The 26,915-nt window shown below is 42.3% G+C and overlaps 1 protein-coding gene across 1 annotated transcript in view; it reads right to left on the reverse strand.

Annotated features, from left to right (window-relative positions):
- Nucleotides 1-26,915, reverse strand: part of vps50 (VPS50 subunit of EARP/GARPII complex) — a 170,544-nt gene that overhangs the window by 26,306 nt on the left and 117,323 nt on the right. The gene's annotated exons all lie outside the window — the stretch shown is intronic.

The raw sequence follows: 26,915 nt of genomic DNA on the forward strand, positions 1-26,915 counted from the left end.
ATATTACTTGTGACAGTGTGCTGTGATTTTTGCCCCCCTACAACATAATATAATCGTCAGCTATTATCATTATGCTTGGAGCAAGATTTCTTTCGAAGGTGTACACTACAGAAAGCGTTCAAATTATGTTTTTATGAGGCTACACCCACCTGCTCATTAAGTATGCTCTAACTTCAGCTGGGTGGTGACCCAGCTGAAGTTAAGGGGAGGGGATGATATTATGATATCATTATATCAGTACCTTTTGATTCTAAGGCTTTCAGCTTTCAGGAATGAACCAAAAATACCCAGGGAAGACATATTTGCATATAACCACACCTGGGGGTCTATTAGGGTAATGTTAACTTCATAGACACATACAAAACAGAAAAAGTACAACACTATGGCACCACCTCTTTAAACTGAAGTCCTTCAGTTTAAAATCGATTGTTTCACAACAACAGTGTGTGGCCGCTCCTTCCACAGCTACAGCACCAAACACAGTGTGGAAACTACAGATTAAATACAGTATACTGTACACGCCTGAGGAATTCATGCATCAACATGTGGTGCGACACATTGTACGCTTGTAGATTCTGCTATCTGTGGGGTATGTGACATCGCTGCACAACTGAGCATAAATCAGGCTCGAGTCTTCCTAATCTCAAATTCATGCAAATGTATGAAACTACAGTACAGAAATCACATTGCAACCAAAGCCTCAACCAGAGCATTATGTACTGTATACTGAGAGATTCTGCTGACCAAACCAATCCTCCAGCAGGCAGCCATGATCTCATTTCTTTTCTGATAAGCACCAACAACAACCCCCCCCATCCATGTATTTATTATTTTGAAATACTTAAATGAAATCTCTCTGAATCCCCCACCTTTCAATCACAACAACATTATACGCACACACCAAGCCACAATTCCACACAGTAGCAACAGTGCTCATAATATTTTCCGCAAGCTTATTGTACAGTACGTCTCGCAACAAGCCAATGTATTGTATTGCAGCATGGTCTGTGCACTCTGTGACCCAGAAACCACTGGGAAATGGGAGGAACAGATCAATAACAATCACACAAGTAATGAAGAAATAGCACGCTATTAATGCTGTACCGTATTATCTGCTTACATACGGTCGTCCGGTGTGTACATTATGTGTAACCCTATGGGCAATGGCAGAGGCATCATTACTTTTAAGTTATTTTCATGTAATGTATATAGTGTCGAGATAGACCAATTTGACCAAACCAATGGCAGTGGGAGACGAGCAAGACAAGATCGGAGTCGGGTTCAAACTAAAATGTATTATCGCGCTCAGGAGCATATGGTCTGTGCGCACTAATCAGCTGAGCCACCAGGCACCGTGGTCATTTATTATTAATGGCTCATCAAGATGCTAGAGAACGTAACTTATGGGCTAATACCGCTCAAGGACACGCAAGGCCCATCTGAGAATAGGGAGGCGTGTGAATGAAACACGCAAATGTGCACTCATAAATGGATACATTGTGTTCCGTTCACCCAGCCAATTAGATGTAAAGGCACATCTATAATAGTAGGACATTATCGTTTTTTGGAGTCTGTTAAGAGGCCAGTTAATTACCACTAGGAGCAGAAAGTGCAAACCGAATAGAATTCATGATAAGTACTGTACGACCTCTGCTCCTGAGGTCAAACATGTCAGTGATACAGGCTAGCCAATATTATGGCTTCCAACTTCCTATGAAGCAGGCTGCAATGTGTGCAGCACATGGTAACCTCTCCGAGTTAACCACTTAAAAAATAAGAATCACACCCATATAGTGTCGAGAACCCCAACCCAACAGCCAGTTGTGGGTCGGGCACCAAAATGCGTTGCAGCAGCCCTGGTTCAACGCCAATCGGAACAACTTTGTTGGTCCTCAACATGGCCGGTGTAAGACTACAAATGAAACCCATGAATACTTGGTCCCCCCCAAATTTCTTTGCCAATAGCCAATCAATCAATCTTGTAGATCTTCTATTTTGCCAAATGATCACCACAGAATAGGGATGCTAGAATTCATGTGGTTAAATAAACACCATTAATGAGCGGTCACAGGCAAAATCCCCTCAACCAGCAATCTATTCAGCAAAATATCATGTCATATTAATAGCCTAAAAACACATAAGAAATGCAGGCGATCCTGTTCCACGTTCAATTTATAAGACAGACCAGCAAACAATGGTAAGGTCTTTTCCCTGGGAAAACTGTGACCTTTTCCAGGCCTTATTGTATACAGTACAGTTACCTCTCTGCATTCCATCAAAGATATAGCGCACTACTGTAGAGATGCTATTGCGTGGACATAAAATGTTGTCACATTTACGAGATGAATGTTTAGATTATATGACTTTTACAAAAGGCAGAATCTGTTGGATGAACTGCATTACATCTCATCTATTCCAACATTTCGTTACCAACACGGAGGGCATTCCGGTGTCATACTGTAGCAGCTAAAGTAGTGAGGATGAAACAAAGGAGAGTAACGGGTACTGTAAGAGAGAGTCGAGAACCAAACCAAGATCATACAGTAAATAAGAATTAAAATAAAGATGAAATGAAACACTGAGCTGCTGGCCCAACAGTATATACTGTATCTGCAGTTCCCGGTCTTAAAGTTCTCATACTGTATCTCACATATGATCCTAAACATGAATTCTCACATACTGTAAAGGTATAATCATATCAAAGGAAAGGTATAACCAACGTTATGCCCTCGGGAATAAAATATGCTACATAACAATGCACAGCATGTCACATTTGAGTGCGCTTTCTGTAGAGATACAGGAATCTGATGGCTTTTTTGGACTCCAGTCCAGAGATAATGTATGTATACTACTGATATTGTGTGCAAACCAGACCAAGCATTTTTAGTCTTTTAGTATTTCAGTATGCTACAAAGCATCATGTGATGCAAAATGCATCATATAATGCTTTGTAGCATGCTGCAACGCATCATATGATGCTCTGTAGCATGCTGAAATACTAAAATATCTAAAAACACAGATTGAACACAAAAAATAACAGTTTTTAACTGTGTTGATCGTGTCCCAAACATCAATAAAATAAGATCTGGTTGTCCCAGAGGTGAAATGGTCCTTTAATGGTACACTGCACAAACGGTGGCAGTTGGCCCATTTTCCTTTACCATTTCCATTGAGTTTTGACTTCTCATTGATTCAAATAATCATTTTATGCACATAGAAAAATAAATCAAACACTGCAAGGCCAATTCTGGTTACAGTACTTCTGATCATGAGAGCAGAGATTCACCGCAGAACAAGGCTAATAACATACAGTACATCTAAGGAAAGGGAAATGAAGAGTGTAGGGATGGAAGGATGTCAATGTTGGTTGGTTCAAATGACTTTGGTCTGGTTGTGTGTATGAAGCAGTATAGCCTCAAGGGGTTGTGGGGCTTTTATAATCTTAGCCTTATTTAAACAGTTTACAAAGCTACAGTATGCATTGACTTCATATTGATGGATTGCAACATGCCTGTGGCTTGCCCGGTCCTGATTTAACCCCTTAGGCTATTTGCCATGATGAGCATAATGAATGCAATTCAACAGCCATCTTGAGCTCCTACTCCATGTTAATTAGATGTTCCATCAGTTATCATTACAGAGATTTAACATGATTTAATGAACCATCATTAACATAATTTGTTGTTGCCCTTTGGAGCTTCTGCATATTGAAATGAAATTGTGGGGACACGGTAGGCAATAAAATCAATTGATGAGCAAACATCTGGCAGGTTAATAGCAGGAGCACAGATATTCAGATTCAATTCAAATGTTTCTTTGTGTATTCTCCCCAAGGATTATGTAACAGCAGGTGAAGATCAGGCTTATTCCAGTTATGACACAAGCAGTGTAATCGTAGTGGGTTGTATGGCTCTCCGCAGACACATGCATGCATTCCATGTTGCTGTGGACAAAATAATGTTAAATACAAGGAGCTCTGAAAATAACTCCCAATGTAACAATAGAGAATTCGGCATGAGTTGTTTGTGTGAAGTAACGATACAGCATTTGAACACTGCTGAGCTGTTGGATGCCTTGCAATTAGCGGACCTTTTTATTCTCTCTTAAATCATACAGCATTCATTCTGGTAGACAAGTGACATCTTCAAGGCAAAGATGTTCACAATGGCAAATTATCTTGCCGGGATCAAAAGGTAAATGCCTTGCTAAGAGAATGTCACATTGGACACAATGGACAGATTACTCTTCTCTGTTGCATTCTTTATAGCACACACTTAAGACCAGAATCTGGACAGATGTTTTGAATACTTTCTATTCCGTTAGTGTCTGCACATTAGAATCATTTTCTTCACGCCAATGAAAAATAATTAACAGGCAGCAGGCCAATATAGACTTATACAGTATGTAAACTGTCATTCCCCAGTTGACTTATAGCATCTTGCAGCTGGTTAGGAACGCTTGGAGAATTAGACCTTGGACCATTTTGCTCCTTCGATGTTTCCATTACTTGGTTGTCTGAGTGAGGCTCAAAATGACTTTTGATCAGGGGAACACAAAAAGGTTTAACGTTGAAACAAAAGGGAAGAGCTAACCAAGCAGTGCCTTAAAAACCATGAGGAGAACTTAAACATCAAAGACACAAAGAGCCAGTGTGCACAACAGGTGTTATGTGTTTACTTAATTGTGTCCCAATTAAAACCACATGAACCCAATGTAGCTATTCTGGGGCAAACATTTAGTGAAAATAGCACAACTACAAGCTCACAAAATACATCTAAAATTGTCACAGAGCAGACAAAACTAAGTTGAGCTCTTGAGATTTTAACATCAGTCTCTAGAAATAGTTGGAACATAATCCTATTCCTAGCTGAATCAATTAATCCTTTAATCTATACATATTAATACGGTATATTATTAGTTCCTAACTGGGTCGATGGCCCTGGTTCAACCTGCCTTGAGCTACACAAAATCACATTAAATGCTAAACAGTTCGCAACCTGCTGATCATTGTCTTGGTAACCAGCGTGATAACCCTAAATCTTTTATTAATTAACATTCCAGGATAATCAGGAAACGTAGGCCGCTATAGGAAAATGTGTTGGTTAAGAAATAATGAAAAACAAAAGAAATGCAAGACAAAAAGATGAAGAAAAACGAGTTTTGACAAATTCTGAATAAACATGAGTACACCACTCATGTTTAGTGCTTGGGAAGTGTTGCGTTAATTAATTATGACACGTGTGATTTATCACCTTGCCTTGTTGGGAAAAAAAAGAAGAAAATAAAATAATAAAACATTGTGCATCCAAGAGAGAGAAAAATAAAGTGGAGATCCAATAAAAGGCTCTAAATATTGCTTTTGTGGTGACATAGTCCAGTCATTCCACAGCAGAAGCCCAAGGCTGAGAACACACTGTTCGCTTCAGCTGAATGTACGGTGTCAGTAGATCATTCCAAATCCCCACTGGTGTAAAGTAACTAAGTACATTTACCTAAGTACTGTACTTAAGTACAATTTTGAGGTATTTGTATTTTACTTGAGTATTTCCAATACTTTTACTTCTACTTCACAAATATTGTATTTTTACTCCAATACATTTATTTGAAAACTTTAGTTACTAGTTACTTTTAGATTGAATATTATTACACAACATACTTTTACTCAAGCACGTTTTACTCATAACGGAGTACTTCTACATTGCAGAATTGATACATTTACTTAAGTACAACATTTGAGTACTTTTTCCACCACTGCAAATCACAGAGGTAAATCACACAATAATAATTTGAATACAGCCTAAACTGCATGGACCCTCAATCCATTCACTTTAAATCCATTTGTTCATCTATTTATACTTGAACTCTACACCAATAGAAATCACAGAAACAGACTAGAAAGTGTGCTCCTCAGAGTGCGGTTCTCCACCAGGCTGGGTTGGTTACCCGGGGCCTGCAAAATGTGAATGGTCAAAAAAATGGAATATGAAAAATTTGACTGAATGTACTGTATGTGGTGTCAAAAATAATCGATTAAGCAATGCATCGTAATTCTGCCGTGCCATAATCGAAGCCTGGGTTGCATTTTGCCGTAGGTCGCATTTAGCATGAAAACCTGCAGATCATGTCCGTGCTTCATCAATCTCATCAATATTAAGCTTAAGCCCATATCTGGGAATGCCCATATATCGTAATCAAATTGAATCGTGAGGGTAGTGCCAATGCACACCTCTGCTGAATATTGATTTGTGTGAGCGAACGCAGCAGGGACGAAAACCTTATCTCTTACAGAGAGTTCACCTGAAGAACAAGCCACTGACATGATTTTCATCTCAGTACATTTGTTTGTATGACCAAGCGCACCCTGTAAGGTGAATGCAAGGTCTTTGTAAAGTAATATGCTTAACATCGTCCAAGCATGCAAGAATCAATAATGGTCACAGGGCACAAACACATGATCGCTTTGCATTTTAAAAGAGTGACGTATCCTTAAGGGGTGCAGAATGATGACCCGGTCAAGAGGAGCTTCACTTCATGAATGAAGGCATAAGTGCTGACGGCATTGGTTATTCATTACCCTTTTAGAAGTGACTCAGATGACACAGAGGGGTCAGCAAGGTGAGAGGATGAAAGAGAACTTGGACGTTGACTGCTAAGTGAAAGATCTTTTACTGAGCAGTCAATTTCCCTCTGGAAGCCCATTTCCTCAAATGCATTTTCCCATGTGGATGCCGACATTGTATGTGGAGTACGCCATATAGAATGAAACAAACTTTGCAACACTACACAATTAGGAACGCATGCCCCTGGGTATGCAATACCCCTCTGTCTGCCTGTATCCCTTTTATGCTCATTATTACATGGAGATCTATATTTTCTGTCTGTGTCCCTTTATTAGGATTTATATTGTCTAGAATATTGATAATATAAATCCTATAAATCTTGTGTGTTTGTGTAGATATTGTCAGGCATTTGGGATGTCATCATCTTGATATAAGTGCTATCTTTTCCTAGTTTAAAACACTTTAACCCCCTATTTTGTGTATGTCATTATAGGCAAAAATATCCCCAAGACATCAAAAAACAGCAAATAGTACATCTAAGCTCACAACACATTCCGATTCCATGCATTGTGATCTTGTAAATTGTCGATTATTATATTTTATTCATCATACAATGAAGTATGGGCTTGTGTAGCATAGGGCTACATTGTCATTGTGACGTTGACCTTTGACTGAAACATTAGCACAGCTCATGACACTAGCTCAATCTCATCTGCCAAGTTTGATCCAAAATGGGATTCAAGCTGTCAAGGAGTTTTTGCTGTGACAGCCAGAAAGGTATGTACTCTAGGTACTGTAAGTACTGTATTCATCCCTGAGGGGAAGTTAAGGACACCAGTGCTTACAATACAGCCTCTCAGCTGGGCGCTGCTATGATTATAAACATTAGTGAGAAATGTCAAATGCATCTCTCAGCAAACCGACATAAAGCCCAGTTACTGTCTCAATATCAAAAGGTCTATGACAAAACATGTTGACTAATAACAGTCCTCACAGGAGCTTATTGCATTCAGGATGCAAAACCAGCTGACCAAGTCCAATTAAAATGTATTCATAAATTTGCTGTGGCAGTGATTTCTGCGATTACCATCGAGCTATACTTAGCTGTGGCGCAGATGACAATTAAATTGTTATGCTGATTGGGTGTTGCATATTCAACAGATACAGGCAACATACCTGTGTGAAGGTTAGGCCAGCATTCAAATTCAAGGCAGCCAGCATTCTCAAATGCAGAACCCGGTGTTTTAAGATAAAAGGGTCAGGCTTTCACAACGGAAACAGTCACCACCTGTTTATGAATCAGAAAACACTACTTTGACATCTCAGCCCCTAACATGGCTCTAAGCTTGCAGTGACAAGTGTTATGAATAACCTTTTAGAAGGATTTACAGTTAATGCATTTCTTTAGTGCTGTCATAACACAGCATACTGGAAGAGGTGAACCCTGCCATTTGCGCTGTCAAAAGGAACCAGACTAATTCAGGTTTTATTGTCTTATCTAGACAGAGACTTTGCTCAGCAAGATGAAAGGGGACACAGATTTTGTTTCTTATGAATTTTGAGGATTTGAGGATTTTCTTATGAAGAAGCTGTGAAGAATTTGAAAACATTTTAAGTCAAATTAGTATTTCTAATTATGACTGTCTACCTCTTTCCTCACAGGGACATTTTGTGTTCAACCAGTTGGATACTTTCCTATTAACCAGAGTTGGGGTCCGTTACTCAAAAAAGTAATGAATTACACACTACACATTAGCTTTGAAAAAGGTAATGCCTTACATTACTTGATTACTATGTGGAAACAGTAATTAGTTACACTACTCTGTACATTAGTTTTGCCTTACTCCGCAGGATGCAGGGCTAGTAGCATCACTGCGCTAATTTGTAACGCATTACACCCAACTCTGCTATTAATCAACTATATTCGATTATCGTCTACTTTCCTGGTAAATACCTTGTAATTAACTCATACCTCGCGATCCCCGTAGAGACCGTAGATTTCCCGCTGTACCGCGCTGCCATGCCCGTAGAGCCCGTAAAGTTTAATTAGCTTTAATCATTATGAAAGGATTAAAAGTATTAGCGCAGATTTTCGCTGATTCTGGCTCTTTAGGCCCGCCCCCCTAACTGTATCCGGTCATTTCCGGTCTGGACCGGATCCAGCTTTCCGTATCCAGTCTGAGCCTGGGCCATAGTCCCGCCTCCATTGGTTTACTGTGTAACAGAAGTGGAAGCTACTCGGCGATGGAACGCTCGTTTTTCAATCGGATTTTTGCGTTTGGAAACTTTGATCCAGTCTCTACACGCCTGGATTATGATCCCCGCACATATCGTGCGTTTTGTGCGCGAACGTGTCCACGTGTTACCATAGCGCACAGTTGGCTTTTTTCAATGCTTTTTCATGTAAACACTGGCTGATAAGCAAAGATACAGCAGAGATATGTCTTTTTCAATGGGGTTTTTTGTATTCGAAAGCTTGTCACCGAGTCTACACGTCTACTAGATGAGTCGCGCACAGATTGTGCACGATGCGTGCGCGTGCCCACGTTAAAAGGTAAGGACAATTTGGCAGCTGCTTACTACAGCTATGTTTAAAATGGCAGAGAAATTGTTAATGGCCTGTAAAATAAAGTAAAAAAAAAATTAAATCTTGTATACTGTTGCCATGTCTCAATATTGCTACAGTATGTATAACGAGATATAGTGAGTTACAAGACAAAAGCAGGATCAGGTACAAACAGAGGAGGTACTGTACTGTAAGTGAAGAGGTGTTTGTAACGTGTCTATTCTGAATGTTTGACAGTGGGAGTGGAAGGTCATGCCAAGAGCAACAAGAGTGAAAGTACAGTAGGTGGATCGATGGCCACCGTAGCGGAGAGATACAGTACAGTACAGTACACCATGTGCCAATTATATAGCAATATGACTCCTGTTATAACTATTTTTATTCATATTTGTTCTGCTGTACGGGCCGAAACACGGACACTTGCTGCTGGACTGGAGAAATAGTTTTTGGAATCAAGGAAGAATGATTAAAAGTCAGCACTCAGCGTTAATCGATACTGTTTAAAACCACAAACCAGGCCAGAAGTGTTGGTGCAGTCATGGACTCAGACCTGAATTTCCACAGACACATTACACAATCGCGAAGTCATTCTAATACCACCACCTTAAGAATATATATATAAGGATTAAAGGATTAAAGCGTGTCCATGCATTCGTCTTCAGTAGACTTTACTACTGTAACAGTGATTTTACAGGTCAGAGCTGCAGTTGATTCATAATGCTGCTGCTCGAGACCTCACAAAGACCAAGTGGATCACCTCACTCCAGTTCTCAGATCTTTACAGTGGCTTCCTGCCTGAATTGGTTTCCAAAGATAACTTTTAGTTTAAAAAGCAATGAATGGTAAACTTTAGGGATGCCCTTTTTTCACCCAAAGTCAGAACTAGAAAGTGTTCCTGGGAGCACAGGTCAGGTTGTCTAACCAGGACCCGCAAACTTTGGAAGGCAGTCATAGCCAATTGGAATGGAATCTGAAAAATCTGACCCATATACTGTACATCTTGATCACATAACCCCAGAGATAATGTGTACTGATGTATGTGAGTAAGTTTTGGACAGAATCTGCCTCCTTGTGGCACTACAGTCCAGTCAGTGGTTCAGTGGTTCCTGTGTAAATAAGCCGAAAAGCTTACAAGGGACTCCTTTTAGTTGACCTTGTGACCAATGATTTGTACTGTCATGAAATTTTCCTATGCAAACGTCTAATAAATTCTTCAATCAAAAAATCTAAACCAGGGCGCCCGTTGGCCTAGTGGTCAAGGCGCATACCACATACTAGGCTATGATGCCTGCTGGCGTCGCCGGTTCGATTCCCGATCCGGACGACCTTTGCCACATGTCATTCCCAATCTCTCTCCCCATTTCCTGTCAGTCTACTGTCCTATCAAATAAAGGCATAAATAGCCCAAAAACAAATCTAAAAAAAAAAAAAAACAATCAAAACCACTTTGAATTGTCATTTTGTGCTCCTACAATAAATTTGCCTTGCCTTGAACGTGTGTTTCATGGATGGAACATACTGTATGGATTGCATAGTATGTCGACCTCTATGCTGGTCTACCTCAGGTGAACACAAACATACAACAGAGGCGATTGAAGCTGAGCCTTGCTGACCTCATCACTTCAACACGTGTCCTCTGGGAACCCACACATTGTAAAACCACAAACGTGCTCCGACTCGGAGGATAACAGACGTAGATGTGCTGAAGAAGGACAGTGCTCATGGCAGGCGATCTGGCATGCAGGCTGTGAGAGGAGTCATCTCAAGTACTTGACTTACCCCAGTGGCCTCGGCATGATTGATTGATTGATGACTATTCAATGGCTGTCTGGCGGCTGTCTGAACACACACTAATCCGAACGGGAATAACCGAAGGGGCAGAAAGCCAGGGATTGCAAGAAAATGAGTGAGCTCACTGCGCCATAATTATGTGTCAGGCGCTGGTGCTCAGAGATGGAAGTATCTTTTGAATTAATGAGGCGACCTTCCTCTGTGACCTTTCTCTGTGTCCTTGCAGGGGAAAAAAAGCGGTTGTGAAAAAAGCGATACAGGCTGCTGTTAGTAAAATGCTGAGTTATGCAACAGTACGCAACTGGTGGACAGTTAGAAGGGGGAGACTTTGAGCTTCGAGCACATGAGGCCCATGATCTTAACTCATTCACTGCCTTGCCACGAGTTTCCAGAGTTATTCCGTATGTCCAGGCCGCCAGGCCTGAGTTTCCAGAGTTTTGGGCCGTTTTTGAAAAATAAATAAATAAATAAATATGAAAAAACGTGTCGGGACCAAATTTTGACAGCAAATTCTGATATAGTATTAGTATTAGTAACACACCGTTTAGTCTTAACAGTTTTACTGCCAGATGTTGTTATTTATTTATTGGGTTTTGTGCCAGCAAAAGCACCTTACCTTTGCGATGTTATAGACAAAGATGTATTATTTTTTTTTCCCTATTATTATTTTCTTTTCTCCTTAACACTTATGTTGCTATGATTTTTTCTCTTCAATGTCCCACGTTGCCATGGTTACCATAGACTTCCATGTAATTGCGCAATTGTGTAAAAAGTGCACGCCCATGCCTAGATGATGCACCACGTGTGTTCACACTGTTCACAGCTTTCAAACAAAGAAATCCGCTTGGAAATCCGTTCAGAAAATAACAAGGAAGAGTGTTGTTACTCCATTGATGCTAACGTCCAGTGGGTTTTTGAGAGCACTTTTACGGGAGATGTGTTAACGGTACACACCCGCGCGACCCCTCATGAGTTTACAGACATCAAAACAAGGTACAAAAGAACGAGCCAAAGAACGTACTATTGGCGGCGCGCCGCCGGGAAAAATGGGGCGAACAGGAACGTCCAAAGCGGTTATAGAGTTAATCTTCTGAAATTGTTTAGTCTTAGGATTAAATATCACAAATCTTAGTCTTTTAGTCTTAGTCAACGAAATTAACACTGGTCGGGACTCGGGACAATTGACAGCAAAATGCGTGGCATAAAACCTGAGAAAACCTATACTTTTCTGCTAGTGCACTAGAGTCCAACCAATCAACCGACTGTACCACATTAAAACCTGGATATACAATACCAGAATGTATTCTTTTTATGTGTTAATCTATATAAAATATAATTTCTCTGGTTATGGGGGGAAAATAGGGACAACGGAGGGAACTGTACATTTCAAGTGTTGAGTCAAGTATTCTTCAGGGTACAGTGCTGAAATGAACCTATGGCAACAGCAACAGTCTCCACTCCCTGAGACCAAACCATAATTTGAATAGGCATTTTGGAGTAGAATCTCAGCCCAAGACCTCTGGAAGAAAGTCTCATGGGAATCTCTGTCAGCCCTCGCTAACATCTAGTAGTCCAAGAAATGAAACGTTAATTTAAAAGTCTGTAATATATTTTTTTAAGGACAGGCAAAATGGGAAATAAATCATGGTTCTATTCAAACTGGTCTCCCACGTGGACCAAGAACATTGCTAAGTGTGCAGACATCGAGCTTCAAAGCTAGGGGAGCTTATCTAGCCACACGTAATGATTAGAAAATAAGCTCAGGAATCCCCAGTGAGAACAAAAGCTAAAAAAAAAACATGTCCAGAGAGGGAATGAGTAACAGATAGCAGCAAGGCTTTGAATGAGGCTAAAACACAGGGATACACCCATGATGAATATCTATCCACCAAGCTCACAGCCACAGCACTTATATGTTTTTTTCCCACACAGATCAAAGGAGAAAGAAACAGGAGATCCTTTTAACCTTCGGAAAATTATTCTTAATGTGGCGAGATTGGGGTAAGAGATGGGTCTGTGTGTGTGTGGGGAGGGATTGATAAACCTGTAGGGAAAAGGATTGCAGTGAAGCTCTGAACTAATCAACAGACTTAGCATCACTTCCCTGAGCGCACCTAAGATTCAAACATGCACACACTGCTGCCTGGATCTAAAGCCTGGTTTATTGCGACTGTAAGTCGCAGTTTAGTATGTGAACCGTAGCAGCTTGACCGTATCTCTGTCTGTCTGTCTGTAACGCCTGACACTGTGGTTCCCCCATGTCATCACTGTGACATCACAGGTGACATCACAGTGATGTCAGATACTCAGAGCAGGGATCTCCATATATGGGCATAAAATGGATTCATGGCCAAGACAGATGGTCAAGACAGCCCTTAGGCGCCTTACTGGTACTTGTGTGTCGTGCACCGGGAATAGCAGATCTGCAAGCTCCCAGTGCGTAGAGATGTGCGGAATTGTGAGCTTGCAGATCTGCCATTTTAGGCGCACTAACTACAGTAAGTATAAAACAGGCATAACATACAGCACAGCCCTGTATGCAGTGTTGTGTTCTACCTGTCACGCGGGTATACAGAGTATGCTGTGAAGATATATTTTTTAAAAAGCGTATGCCCTTTTCAAAGTAGCGTATCTGATTAGCATTGGCATTATTATGGCAGTATGGGCTGGCGACACGAATAGCTGCGGATCATAGATTATAGTATGCCCTCAAGAAAGGTCTACAACACACCACTGCCTGTATGCAGTCAGTAAACTGCCCATGGTTACTCATGACTTTGGCTCTGGGGCCACCCCTGACAGTGATGTCTTATTTTCAGTATTAATACATCAGTGGCCTCTGTCTGCACTCTGCAACCCAGGCACGGGGTACGACTTCACCCTGCTGAAAAGGCTGTATTATTATTGGGTTCAGTCTGCGCGTCTGCCGGGTGATTTGTTTCAGAGCGGACCCAACTTTGAGGCGCTGCCTGAAGCATTTCTTTGGGCCGGCATGTGATGCCCCGTCTGTCAATGGTTGGCAAGATGCTGTCCCTGCAGCTGCCTGCACCTGGAGCGAGATGGAGGCTGCCCTTCACTTACTCCCAGGATCTACCAATGTGTGACTAGGAAGACCAAAGCAGCTGGTGCTCAGCAGACTCTTTTCACATTATATTGTGTAGCTTATATATATATATATATATATATATATGTCAGAGTTGTTTTGAGATTCAGTAAGATTGAGACCAGGAGCGCTCGTTTTTGGGAACAAGGTGGAGCAAGCGGTGCCTCCTTCGGGGAAATAGGAATAATTTGACTGAGGTTAGGGTTAGGATTTGGGTTCGGTTTAGGCATAGTTTTACTGATTTTAGGGTTAGGATTAGGGTTAAGTTTAGGCATAGTTTTACTGAGGTTAGGGTTAGGATTAGGGTTAGGCATAGTTTTACTGAGGTTAGGGTCACCAGGTTAGCATTCACCAGCATGGGACTAATGCAGTCAAATGCTCTACCACTGAGCAGCCCACACACACACACACACACACACACACACACACACACACACACACACACACACACACACACACACACACACACACACACACACACACACACACACACACACACACACACACACACACACACACACACACACACACACACACACACACACACACACACACACACACACACACACACACAATGGTATGACTAAGTGGTGCAATGTGAAAACAAATTCTCATACGAATGGACAATAAAATATGATCTAATCTGATCACCTTTATAGGGTTTATATGGTCGTTTTTGCAGCCTCATGAACCAAATGCCCACGTTCCTGAGCCGGGACATTTTGGGGACTCTCCTAGTTGAACCTATCTGAACTTTAGTCACATTGCACGACACACGTTATCACCATTTGGACGACAACCAAACAATCACAAGAGAGGGGGACTAAAAACATCAGCAATACTCAACAGTTTGCTTTGAATAATGGAGGGAAAGCCCATTTTACTTGTTTCTTTTTTTTTTCTATAATTTTTATCCCACGATTTTGCAACCCATTTTTTCACCCAGTGCCAATTGCCTATGTAATCCTGGGCTCTGCTCTCCCTCTGCCGTGCCTGGGGAGACAACGGACTGACCTCATGCTTCCTTCAATGCATGAGTAGTCCAAGTTGTTTCTTTTCACCTGACAGGGGGGATTTTTCCCCGGGATGGACGTAGCGCGTGGAAGGAACACGTTATTCCAACCAGTTCCTTTCCCCTCCATCAAGCGCCCCGGCTGGCCAGGGGGAGGCATTATTGAGACCAGGATTACTGCATGTTTTTGTGAGGGTATCAACCCTAGGAGACACAGGGAGAACATGCAAACTCCACACAGAAAGGCCCTATCGCCGACCCCACCTAGGGTGTGGGCGCTGATGACGCGGAGGGAGAAACACGCCCCCCAGCTCCCAGGACCTTCTAGCTGTGAGGCGAAGCGCTAACCACTGCGCCACCGTGCCCCCTCCATTTTACTTGATTTTCCTTGTACTGTAGTACACTGTAATGTAATTAACTAGCTACAATTAGGCCTTGTGCTATCTTATTTTGTGTACTAGTATTGCTCACAGATGTGATTAGAGCTTCATTATGAAAAAGAACACAACACCTCTAACTGCTCCTGATAAGCAGGTTTGTACTTGGCATGTTTACCTCCACCATCGACGTGAGGGAAAGGTTGAATGAAGGGTGTAAAACACTTTGGATAAAGGTATCATATAAATGCAGACCAAAAGTATGTGATCATTTATTTATGTTATGCCTTTATTGATAGGACAGTAGACTGACAGGAAATGGGGAGAGAGATGGGGAATGCAGCAAAGATCGCCGGGAACGGGGTTGGATCCCGCGACACGCTGTCATTGCAGCCTAGGGTGGCTGGACCACCACGCCGGCACCCAGGCCAGCTATGGAACAGTTTGACATTTCATCTCAGTCTACTTCACAAAATTATTTTAAATACTGGCTTTGATCAGAAAAAAATAAAAAATAAATAAATCTGCTCAAAATGTCCAAGACCAAAACCGAAATCACAATATGAGTGGATTTTTAGCCATAGTGATTATGAGTGATTAGTGAATATTGAGATTGTGATGATCATTAGGTTCAACTGAGGTTTGAGTTTTAAAGTTCAAACCTACATGGCATGACGATATGGAGCTGATAGCAGCCTAACAAATCCCAATGAACAGTTGCATTATCTGCATACATTAAGAGGGCTTTAAAATCTCTACCCGAGGGCCTTTCAAATCGTTCATTGTGCAAAGCTGGTCTCTGAATGTTCCAATTGAAGCAAAAACAAATAATAATTTGGAAAAGTTCACTAAACCTTGATAGCTTCATAATGCTGCATCCCACGTGGTGAGCCTTTTGATAGTGTCTCTTTCAGTCAGAGGAAGAGAATTGATCTCTCCATTGAATTGATTGTGTTTCAATCCGTCATGAGTGACTGCTTACTCCTCTCCATTCCATCCCACAGAGATTTAGAGCCGAGTGGGTTGGCCTGGTTGCCTGGCAATTACTGTCAAGTGGATCCCATTGCCTGGTCTATCATTCACTATAATACCAGAAACTCACTTCTCATTAGTCAAGTGTGGTGGACTGGAATTAGGACCATCATTGGCTTAGTGTCACAGCTCCGCCCTGTCTAACCCAGAGCAGGCAAATTCTCTTCCTGTGATAGTCATCTGTGTATCTTTTTTGGACACACTCAATCTCCTGACTTTCAACTCGCAGACATGATTCAAAGATTTAGACCCGGATAATGCTGAGATATAGAGAGAGATGAGGATTTGATTTGCTAAATGGAAATACGTTTATTTTCAGTCCTGTTTGTGACTCTGGTGAGACATGAGGTGTATGGCTGTCACGATTAGGATTTACTGATTAATTGTCTCTCAAATAATTGCCTTTCGGCCTTGCTTGCAGAGACACAAATAAACTAATAATGTGTGTGGGAGTGTGTATGTGTGTTTCTTGCCTGTGTGTGTGTGTGTGTGTGTGTGTGTGTGTGTGTGTGTGTGTGTGTGTGTGTGTGTGTGTGTGTGTGTGTGTGTGTGTGTGTGTGTGTGTGTGCATGCGGCTGGGTCTTTGCATGTTTGCCTGCGTGAACTGAACATTCATGCGTCTGTGTGTTTGTGTGCATGTGTAATGTAGCCACTGGCCCTGGAGAGAGGCACGGTGCCAGTCAGTGGCATGTTGCCTGTGCAAATCCACTGTGTGGCCAACCACAACCCAACCACATGCTTAGAGATAATCATCCAGCTGCTAGCTGACAAAAGTAGGGAGGGATAGAAAAGAGAGAGGGGAGGGAGAGAGAGAGAGAGAGAGAGAGAGAGAGAGAGAGAGAGAGAGAGTTTGTGTATGTCTGTGTGTGATGGAATGTGTGTAGTGTCTACAGTATGTGTGATTGCGTGCATGCGTGTGTGTGTGTGTGTGTGTGTGTGTGTGTGTGTGTGTGTGTGTGTGTGAGTGTCACTGACAGATTGCTTGTGCCAACAGGGAAATCACATGGCTTTTTAGCCCTGTCACATCCGACTCACAAAGATCCCCTCAGCCCAACTTGACACTACAACTGAATAGCAATCTCACACACGCAGACAAACACCCGCACACGCAAGCACGCGCACACACACGGTAAATAATGCAGCATTGCTCCAAGGACATGTCTAATAACTAACTTATTAGTGCAACAATGGCATACCTTTACCACCAGTAAGACGCCTAAGGGCGGGAAACACGCAAATGGGCATGTGCCGTGCACGCATCCGCCTGGGTGACAGCAGACTGCCGGGCGAGCACTGGCGCTTTGGCATGGGACCAACTTCCCCTCTGTGTCCTAAAATAAATATTGGCACTTTGGCTACAGTGTGTGTGGCCGCTTCTTTGTCTTTTAAAGACTATTAACTCACTTGCTGCCCTTAAAAAATGGTTGCTTTCAGGCTAAACTGCCACAATTTTGTTTTTAATGTGCACGATGGTGCACGAATCATGCACGGACATGCACCACGTGTGTGCGTGCCGTTCACAGCTTTCAAACAAAAACATCTGCTTGGAAATCTGTTCAGGCATTCATGAGATAGCAGCCATCATGTTTTCTTCATATGTAAATAAACATGGCTGCCATGTTTGAAAGATGGGGTTGGTCTGGGGGTCAAACATGCATTTTCGCGATCGCGATCATGCCTAGTAGACAGTAGAAAGTAAAAAATGTGTCCATATTTTCCCAAATATGGATGAGCTGGGATGAGGTGTCACGCACTGTGACGCACATGGGCTTAATATTGATGACATCAGGGATCTCCATATGTCAGACAGACAGACAGACAGACAGACAGACAGACAGACAGACAGACAGACAGACAGACAGACATGAGCTGGAGGTTTACATACTAGTCGCAATAACCTACACATATGTGGTTACAATTATTGTAACCAAACAATGTCTAACTACATAAATGTAAACGATATATAGTACTCGGAAATAGCATTACTGTACTGTATGCCTTTGAAATGATGGCACACACTGGCCCACCGGCTGACCAAGAGGAGGCTGGAGGGAGTATGGAGAGAGATGAAGACATAGGTGGGTAATGCGTGTACCACATACTAGGCTTTGATGCCTGACAGTGTGTTCCGGGTTCAATTCCCAAGCCTGATGGCGGACTGGCTGCATGTTACTCCCCGATTTTCTCCCTGTATACTGTCTCTCTACTACTGTCCTATCGAATAAAGTCAAAAATCCCCCAAAAATATATTACAAAAAAAAAGAGAAAAAAAGAGATGAAGACAGAAAAATGGAAGGCGGAGAAAGGAGGAGGAGGAGGGTGAAATGAAAAGTGCACTGGGAATGCAACGTTTTATAATTGAGATGTTTGATTATTTGCACTGAATAAAAATATTATATTTCTTTTTAAGAAAGGGGAGTGAAATACTGTAGAGACAGGCTTCATTGGAGATGCCAAATGCTCCACGCATGTAACCCTGCCCTCTGCAATTGCCCTGAGCTACTGTCATAGATGAGCTGTCTGGCAGTGATAACATGGTCATAGATCGGTGCTATGTCACTGTCTAGGCATGGCGCCATCAGCAAGTGACCTCAAGAAGTCTAACATTTTTGCAAAAGGACCCTTTGAACCCAAGTAAAGCCAGAAAAGGTTTTACATAATAGGAAGAGCTACTGATCCCTGCAGAGTAGAGCTTCCAGCACGACCTGATGAAAATTCCCCTCGCTGCACATTTATGAATCTAAATACATCTGATTGGATTTGTGACTGGTGTATGCGATTGCACATCACTTTAAGCACTTTATGGGTTCAGCTGCTTGGAAAAAGAACGTGTGCAAATTGAAACAGGGCAATTAAACCGCTAGAGAGTGCCAGATGTCACACATAGTGGGCACTGTGGGTAGAATTGGAAATAACAGCTTTTCAGTAAACGCAGGCTTGATTCTGCAAGTTCTGTCTTGTCTTTCTCTAGCTCCCTCTGCATCCTTTCCAAGCAACTTACGAACACAATTTAAAATGAGGAAGGTGTAAATTGTAAACCCAGCAAACCCACGGGGATTGCGCATAAGTAATTTAGACGCCACAGGTAATGGAAGAAATTGAAACAGGAAGTCAGTCGTGATGTTGTGTGATACTTTCTGTTCCCCCCGGTGGAAGTCTGTGCGACGCATCGGGATGGAGATGGAAGCCTGCTGTCGGTCATGTGGGATGTGGAGTCATTATCCTCATATTGCTTTTAAATCACGCAAAGTCTAGATAGCAACCAGGGGACGGCGCAACCAGGGTCTGGCAGGCGGATTGAAAACGCAGCTTGCAATTAACTTTATAATGTGTTTACAAATGAGGTCTACCCCCGTTGTAATCTCTCGTGTGTTTGTGTATATACTATACTATTGTGTATGTATAAGCAGCTGTGATCCAGGAGTGGGTGCGTGTGCATTTTGGTGTGCATTCATCCATGTAAGGAATGCATAGGCTTCTACGTCAAACAGCTCTCTGCATCTAACATGGCAGTGGAAAGTGGATATGAATGATAATAAACATGACAATCTATAATAGGACCCGAGGACGGCCTTTGGTTTATGCATACACTGAGCTCAATTTTTGGCCCTTGAGTGCATACATTCACCATGAAAGATGTTGATAGAGAACGTTTCTGCATGTGAAACCATAAGGGAGAGGGATGCAAATGAGGCCTCCCGGTCTAATCATCAGATCTCAATAGTAAGTTAGATGGTTGGTTGTGCAGTTTGTGAAAGAAGCCACTGTATCATTTAAACATCAATACAGACAGTATTCATATAGCATTTTAGCTGAGCAAGATTTCCCCCCTTAAACTTATCCTAAAATGTCCCTACTCAATCAGCCATTGCCAAGCTGTTTATAGAGAGCCAACAAGTCAATTCTTGCATCAGTTTGCAGGGCCTGAATTTCAGGGATTGCGAAAATTGCACATATTTTAAATGATTCCCGCAAATACTGTATAGTACTTATAATGCAGGAATTCCTGCATACAAACTGCAAAATCTTAGTTTAGACAATCACAAAAAAAAAACACAGTATAATAACTATAATAACCTTGCTGGGCATGGCATGATACATGCTGTCACACCCGATATATTGATATATTTTCTTGTGTTGTGTTGTGATTGCCATTGGAACCCTGGGGCTCTCACTTTGTGTAGGCATGAAGGTCGCCTCTGCGGGGTAGGGGAATGATAATAGATAATGTATGAGATCAAAATGTCTGACGCGTTGTTCCAGAAAACTAAGCCCTGGATATGTATTGACTGGAGGGGCTGCATAATTGCTATAGTATTGTGAAAAATAATGATATTCAGTTGAGCTCGCTCTCTCTCTGTGTGTGTGTGTGTGTGTGTGTGTGTGTGTGTGTGTGTGTGTGTGTGTGTGTGTGTGTGTGTGTGTGTGTGTGTGTGTGTGTGTGTGTGTATGTGTGTGTGTGTGTGTGTGGTTTAGGTGTTTTTGCACAGCCCTTCCTTACAACTGACAACTGACTGACTGGTTGTGGACATGTGGACTAACGTGGTGAGTGTCCTTTATAAACACATATGTAACCACTAGAATTTCGCCCGCAAAAAGCACAGTAATGCTTCTCTCTCTGTGTGCGCGCTTCTGCACTGACTGTGCCTGTGAGGGGCATGTGCCTCTCTCTCTCTCTCTCTCTCTCTCTCTCTCTCTCTCTCTCTACGCGCTTCTACACTGATAGTCTCTCGGAGGGGCTGCGCTCTCTAGGGGCTGTGTGTGTGTGTGTGTGTGTGTGTGTGTGTGGCTACGCCCCCCCTCGGTTGAAATAGGATCCGCCGGTCCCATAGCTGGGAATGAGCCAGTGGAGGGCGGTCACCATGGCGACGGGGGGCGAATCAGCGGACGGCTGTGCCGTGCATTCTACCGACATCTGAGCCAGCTATGAGTTGAAGTCGATGTAAAGGGGGCGTGAATGGGCTTGGAAGTGGGATGCGGCTCTAAGAAAAATGTAATAGTAGATACTAGAGGTTCGCGGCCCTTCGGGCCGCTCACATCTAGAGTCCACGGCCGCTTCTTTACTAAAAAACTTTTTGAAAAAAAAAAAAAAAAAAAAAAAAAAATGTTTTTTGGGGGGGGGGGAACTATTGTGGCGGAACTATTGTGGCGGAGCGCACGTTTCCGGTCGGACATATTTGACCGCCGGACGCACTTCCGTTTAAGAACTCTGTGTGCCACGTGATCAGTCCTAGCCAATTGGACTGCTTTGGGTCGTCTGTATGTCGAATGCACCGTTCGGTCAGTTTCAAATTGTTATATAGATTCTGGGCATGTCATAATTGCTGAACATTCAGAGAATATAGGCAATAATTCAGCAAAAATAGCCAATTTAAGCTCAAAATGAATCATGTTGCAACAGGTTGTGAGCTCTTTGAGAATTGGCTATTTTCAGCGAAGAGATTTGGTGTTGCATCAGAAACAGAGTATATACCTCTGGGGACACCGGTGATTAAAGTATATAGGGGTTTTATTGGTTAACCTATAATGTGCAAAATACACCATAATAAGCCTTCAACAGGCATTTCTTTACTGTAAAGATTGTTTATTGCCAGAGGAGCTTCAGATACAAACCCTCTTCTGGATGACTTGGCCTTCGGCCTCGCCTGCGGGTCCATTTTTACATACACAGAGTTTATCAACACTGAAGATTTCAACAACTTGTTTGAAACTGTTTCTCCAACAATGATGAGCGAAACTACTTTTGTGTATGGGGGAAACAGGCTAATACATTAAATAGAGAAAGTGACTGGGTGGTCTCTAGCAAGGACACAAGCCAGTGTCTCTAGCTCTCTCACCCCTACATACTGTACACACACTACCCCTCTCCATATGAGGAATACACTATTTTTCATGCTCTCACCACAAACTGCATGTAAAATGTGCATCTTTATAATGTGTACTAGAAGTTCGCAATCTAGAGATCGCGCCTTGCAGGCGCTCACAGCTACGTTGCAGTAGTGATCCAACTGATACTGCCCTGCACTGCCTACTGTGTGGGGGCCCATTCCGGCCCTGCAACGCTTACTGTGTGGGGGCCCAGCCCTGCAATGCCTACTGTGTGGGGGCCCAGTCCGGCCCTGCAATGCCTACCATGTGGTTCCCCAGTCCGGCCCTGCACCGCCAGTCCGGCCCTGCAGCACCTACTGTGTGGGGGCCCAGTCAAGCCAGTTAGAAGTGGAGCGGTGAATCTGAGCAGCGATACCCCTGTGTGTGTGTGTACTGTACTGTACTGTATGTACTGTACTGTAACGTACCGCACTGTACCATACTGTACTGTACCTTACTGTACTGTAACTTACTGTACTTTACAGTAACTTACTGTACCTTACTGTGCTGTACTGTACCTTACTGTACTGTATGTACGGTACGGTACCATACCTTACTGTACTGTACTTTACTGTACACTACTGTACCTTACTGTGCTGTACCTTACTGTGCTGTACCTTACTGTACCTTACTGTGCTGTACTTTACTGTACTCTACTGTACCTTACTGTACTTTACTGTACTCTACTGCACCTTACTGTACTGTACCTTACTGTACTGTACTTTACTGTACTCTACTGTACCTTACTGTACTGTACCTTACTGTACTGTACCTTACTGTACTCTACAGTATCTTACTGTACTGTACCTTACTGCACTGCACCTTACTGCACTGTACTTTACTGTACTCTACTGTACCTTACTGTACTTTACCTTACTGTACCTTACTGTACTCTACTGTACCTTACTGTACTGTACCTTATTGTACTGTACTTTACTGTACTCTAGTGTACTGTACCTTACTGTACTTTACTGAAACTTATTGTACTGTACTGTACTGTACTGTACTGTACTGTACTCTACTGTACCATACTGTACTTTACTCTACTGTACATCACTGTACCTTACTGTACTCTTCTGTATCTTACTGTACTGTACCTTACTGTACTGTACTCTACTGTACCTAAATGTACTGTGCTGTACTGTACATATTCTGTGTTCTAGATCTATGTTTTTGATTATGAGTTCTATATTTTACATTCTATGTGTTCTAGATCTCTCTCTCTGTGTGTGTGTGTGTGTGTGTGTGTGTGTGTGTGTGTGTGTGTGTGTGTGTGTGTGTGTGTGTGTGTGTGTGTGCGCCCCTACTGCCTACTGTGTGGGGCCCCAGTCTGGCCCTGCAGTGCCTATACTGTGTGGTGCCCCAGTGTGGCCCTGCAGTGCCTATACTGTATGGTGCCCCAGTCTGGCCCTGCGCCGCCTACAGGCCAAAGTTTGGGGGAAAAATCTAAACCTTCTGTGATTATGAAAAGTAGAGACGCATCTGAAGGTGGAAAAGTTGATGGTCAGCAAGGCATATGCGTTATTGATTTTTGTATTATGTTTTTTAGACAATTGAACAACTGCTGAACGTGGAGTTGCAGATGCACATACGGACATACGGACATACGGACAGACAGACAGACAGACATACACACTACCCCATTCTGATTAGTTAGTGAGGATGTGCACACACACGCCAGCTGCTTCGTCTAACTTGACATAATATGTTTCCACCAAATAACTGTAATTTGTTTTGCCTCCTGTAGTCAAATCTCTTGACATGCTGTGTTGTCAAACTCTGTAATCATTTGCACTTTATCGCACATGTTTTCAACAGGCCCCATTTATAGCAAATACCTCTCGTCTCTGCTGTGGAAAAATGCCAACTTCATCCCTAGTGGAATGACTGTGTGGAATGACAACTGTGCTCTTTCAAATTCAATTCACTCCAGTTAATTTGCCTCCCCTAAAATACCTACATGGAGTGACACAAAATTGACCACTATGTTTTGATGTTTAGTACGACTGGGTCATGTTTTGGTCGACTGGTGAAAAAGAGTTTTCGTACAGTTCTAAAAGTGAAGTACATTCAAGAACACAAATATAGGCCTGGACCGCTGGTCCGGGCACCTACAAGCCTTCAATGCAGCCTGACAGCGCGTTGCGGGTTCGAGTCCCATTCCCGACGACTGTTGCTGTGTGTCACACCCTGGCTCTCTCTCCCTGTTTCCTGTCCACTAAATTCAATCAATAAAGGCATAAAAGCCAAACATGTAAAAACTATATAAAATACAGCAAATTCACATGGCAGCTTTGTACACAAAATGACAAAACGAGAACACACAGTGTCAGGAAAGTACTTAGTTAAAGTATCTTAAATAAATATGCTATTCCTCTCTCATTGGACATGTTTGTGCTGTATTAATGAACATTCAACACAACCAAAAAAACAGGAAGGAAAGTTTCTCACTCTGTAGTCAGGAAATCTAGTTTCAGACCGCTTCATGAAGGAAGAATCAAAAAGGATGGATTCAAGGGCACAGCCAAACATTATGTTTGTATGAATTTAATGAGAACGCCAGCTCTCTGGCATATAGATAGAAATGGCATTCATAAATACTGTGAGCGCTGTCTCGAGTTATAAAAGTAAGATGTAGTCTTCAAATTCAAATGTTTGGTGTATTGCACTATTCACATTTCAAGTCAAAGCATGGTGAGTTAAATACCAGTAACTCTAATCGGGAGATAAGCGATCGTCAGGTCACATGTATACACAAAGAGGCCTGTAAGTGCCATTGGTTCCTGGCCCGGCTGTCCCGGTCGATCCTAGCCAGAGTTACGGCATTTTATGTGCGCTGCAGTGGCGGTCGGCAATGAGTTCGGGTAGTTATTCATTCCACCTCTACAGTGATCACACTATAGGGAATTTGCTTCATCACCATCTCTGTCAGAGTTTCATTCAGATTCCGAGTGGAGTCAAGGCCATGGCCTGGTTTTGGAAGTTAGTGAGGTCCATGGAGGAGTAGGGGACTATCTTTCTTTCTGAACTATTTCAAAACGATGAAAAGCCACTTGAAGAAAACAGAAAACAAGCAAAAATTATACAATTACAACACAATCAGTGGATGAGTCATGACAGCCACGCGTGATTATGGATCCCACTGGGAAAGATGGATGGAAACGGCATAGAGCGCTCGTTTTCACAGTTATTGTCCACGACACTGCAAGCGGCGCGAAGGCCAGCGGACCTTGGTCCTGCTCTTCTGCGGCGCTCGGGGGCTCCGCCGGCCGCGGAGTTACGAAGCCGTGGTGAATGCAATCGTTCTATTTATGCCCAGGCCGTAAGGCCTGGGCAAGCGCACGATAAACGCAATGATAATTGGGGTTTGGTGCACCTCGCGCGGTCCAAGAGACTACAACGGAGCGCTCCCTACGTCCGGTTCAGCCAATCACAAGCTTCAAAAATGAGTCCGGGGCGTGGTTATCCATCTTTCCCAGTGGGATCCATAATCACGCGACAGCCACACCCAGCCTGCAGCCCATTTCAATGAAATGCATCACTGTTGGCAGTGGTGTTTTTTGTTTTGTTTTTAAACGGGACCGTACCTATGTTCCCCAGGTTCTATGTTCCCCACTTTCTTACCACCTAAACCTACCCCTAACCATAACCTCACTAAAACTAATGCTGTGAGGTGGGGAACATAGAGAGGGGAACATAGAACCTGGGGAACATAGGGTGGACCCCTTTTTAAACTTAAGTAAAAGTATCAATATGCAATGTATTATACTCTGTAAAAAGTCTGGAATTAAAAATGTACTTGAGTAAAAGTACATAAGTACCGTATTGGTATGAAAATGTACTTAAAGTACCAAAGGTAGAAAGTACTCATTATGCTGAAAGTTCCATTTCACATATTTTCAAATGTCTTAAATGTATACAAATCTTTTGAAAAAAGCAGATCTACAAGCTCACTCAATGTGTCACATCGCAACGCATTGTGTATAGTTTCAAATGGACAAAATCGATATAGGGCTATAGTGGGTAATGTTTTGTAATAATAATCAAAATCTACAAAGAAAGTAACTAGTTTTCAAATAATTGTGGTGGAGTAAAAGTACAATATTTGCCTCTGAGATGTAGTGGAGTAGAAGTAAAAGTACAGAAAAGTGGAAATACTCCAGTAAACCTATACCTCACAATTGTACTTAAGTACATTATTTGAGTAAATTTAGTTACTTTACACTACTGTATATTAGGTTCCATATTAAGCTGTGTGTAAAGTTTGCCCTCTGTGTGCCATGATGCATACAATACCACAACACTCCACACTGATAACAAGCTCAAACTAAATACAATGAAACCTCAACATGCACTCACTGCAATGTACATTCAACATATTTAAACCATGAGCATTGCAACAACACAAAATATAACATTTAAGTACAGAAAACAGTTGCCAGGGCTGGCATTATGGTGACAACAATTATGTAATTTACATACGTATGTATGTAGCACAATGGAAAAATGTTCAACTCTGTCTACATCCCAATGAATCCATTATGTCACACATAAATACTGCCACTGCGGGCATGGAGACGCAATGAATTTACGATACCACGTTGCA

This window comes from Nannobrachium achirus (genome assembly GCF_963921795.1).
Source record: "Nannobrachium achirus genome assembly, chromosome: 10".
Classification (NCBI taxonomy): Eukaryota; Metazoa; Chordata; class Actinopteri; order Myctophiformes; family Myctophidae; genus Nannobrachium; species Nannobrachium achirus.